Source organism: Galeopterus variegatus, unplaced genomic scaffold, assembly GCF_000696425.1.
Source record: "Galeopterus variegatus unplaced genomic scaffold, G_variegatus-3.0.2 Scaffold6505, whole genome shotgun sequence".
NCBI lineage: Eukaryota > Metazoa > Chordata > Mammalia > Dermoptera > Cynocephalidae > Galeopterus > Galeopterus variegatus.
This window is the reverse complement of record NW_007732616.1, coordinates 105,579-108,234: the sequence shown is the minus strand read 5'-3', so window position 1 is coordinate 108,234 and position 2,656 is coordinate 105,579. Positions and strand designations below refer to the sequence as shown.

Below are 2,656 nucleotides of genomic sequence, written 5' to 3'. Positions count from 1 at the left end.
CTTTCCTGTCATTTGCAGCCAGCCACAAATATGGTCAAACCATGAGCCACATGACACTGTAAGAAAAATTAAGAGAAAAAGCAACTGGTGCACTCTTGTGCGCTCAATTGCCAGCACAATCTGGCCCATTTTACATATGCCATGAGTAGTAGAAGAGCAAATGAGTGAAGTGGATGGAAAATCTTTTCTTTTCCTTCCACCCCCATTTGCATGAGAAATAGAATTCTGCATTTACTGCATAGATGACAAATCAGAAGGTTCTATATCAGATGCTATATTTAAGAAGAGTTTCACATCTACTCATGATAAAATAGATTTCGAATTGTGAAGAGAATTTAGTTAGCAAATGTAGGAGCTAAACTTAAACTCCATCTAATTTGGAGTCAATGTCTTTGTTCTTTCTACCATGAATATAGTTTCTTTCTCCTGTGGCAGAAAATGATGTGATTAACTGTAACAAATACATATCTTTTGTCTATCTTTCACCCACCCCAAACCTTTGGAACAGGACATTTTATGAGAATTTCTTCCCCTCACATGTACATGCTATTCAGATGACTATTGCTGGAGGAGTCATGTCCCAAGTGATCTCATTACTTGGATATTGTTGATTTGTCCAATGTGGGGCATCTGACACACGCAAACCAGTGCCTCTTCCCCTGAAATTTTTGGTCTTGGAATCAAGAGTAAAATTGCTGTCTCTCTTTGTATATCTGGACAATAAAACAGAAGTCTACATATTCAGAAATGGTCAGCCGTCTTTCAGGTCATGTGGACACAAAATAATAGAAACCTATACTGATACCAAGAAAATGAAACTTTCAAGCAGAGATTTAGGAAATTCTGTTTGAGTCCTTGGTTTCCAGCTATTCCTGGAGGAGGTCTGGCTGAATTCTTAAACTGTATTTATTGAGAAAGCATACTGCTTTCACAATTTCCCTCTTGCTTGACTTACTTATCAAGTTTAATGTTATTTGCAGTTATGTGTTTGGTATAATAATTAAACAGGAGCTCTGGTTGTGGACAAGATAGCACCAGAACTCAGAGGTGAAGTGATGTGCTTAGCATACTATATAGATCATAAACTCTTTCAAAAACCAAACTGGAAGATTTTTTCTACTTTACAATGAAGACACTAAAATTTTTTGAGTACTGTATCAACTAATACATCCCCAAATCGCACTTGAACGATAAGAAATTGAGGCTCATAGGAGTTATGTCATCCTTTTGAAAAACAGCTAGTAAAAGGTTGAATAATCACTGTTTGAATGCAGATACTGGGAGCATTTTATGCAGGAACACGCAAGATTATTGACATGGTGGACACATTATATGTCTATAGGAAAAATGGTAGCAGTTAAAAATATGGTTACTCTGTAGGACAAAGAAATCTTATCAGATGCCAGAGAGCTGGACAAGCTGACAAAACTAAAACAGGTGTTTTAAATTTTTTTATTTTAGGCAATACAGTCCTTTAAAAATATATAGTTTATGGAAACTCAGATCCAAAATCCTGGGTACTCTTAAGAAATAATATTATTAAAAAATTGTTTAAAAACTTCAAGCTCTTTAATACAATATTTACGGCTGTCCATTATATTAGTAGCTTCATTTCTTGACTACAATTTCCCATCCCTGTCTTCAAATTGTGCCAACTCTTCTCCTCTTTTTTTTTTTTTTTCCTTTTTTTGGTCTTTTTTCGTGACCGGTAACGGGATCGCAACCCACGGTGTCGTGCCCGTACCACGACCAGCAACGGGATCGCAACCCTCAGTGTCGCGCCCGCACTGTGCTCAACCAGTGAGCGGACCGGTCTCTATATGGGATCCGACCCCTCGGCGGGAGCGCCGCCGTGCTCCCAAGCGCCACACTCTACCAAGTGTGCCACTGGACCGGACCCAACAATTCTCCTCTAATGCACTTTCTTGTTCTTGTTTTCCATCTTAGTGAATGCCACCGGACCGGACCCAACAATTCTCCTCTAATGCACTTTCTTGTTCTTGTTTTCCATCTTAGTGAATTGGTAGCATATTCTACAAACTTTTCTCCATATCTTAATTTTTCTAAGTTAACAATGGATGCTAGAGGCCACTCTGTAGTAGTGTGGCAGTCTTCCTTATTTGTTGTTTTTGTTTTTGCTTTTTTTGCATTGGATACTACTCCAGTATATTGTGTCAGTTTTGGTTTATTTTTTGCTATTACAAATAAGGATCATTTAAGTAGTTTTATAAGTCTATCTTTTTCATGTTTTTGTTAGTGTACATTTATCCATTGGTGAAGTGGGGACTCTGCTTGAAAGTGTATATGCTAGAATGTTATAATTTGCAAAATTACCTTACATAGGCTTGCATTATTTTCTATCACACCAGGAACATATGACCATGCTTGTCTACCCAGAGTCTCATCCCTAGAACGTGATTCACATGATTTCAGTGCTAGCTGTGGTAGGCAGAATGCCTTTAACCACCAAAGATGTCCACATCTTTGGCACAGGGTGTCACAGGGTGAAGATGATACAAAATGTGTTCAGTTTCCCTGGGCTCGGGTTTCAGGACATGCGTCTGGGTTTCCAGCCACTCCCTGAGGTCTCAGGCACCTCCTCTGAGCTCTCCCCTGGAGGAAAGTTACTGTTGCCAGTTAGACCTATTTTTAGCAC

The 2,656-nt window shown here is 38.9% G+C and overlaps 1 pseudogene; it reads right to left on the bottom strand.

Annotated features, from left to right (window-relative positions):
- LOC103606344 overlaps positions 1-2,656 on the bottom strand; it is a 31,441-nt pseudogene that overhangs the window by 10,344 nt on the left and 18,441 nt on the right.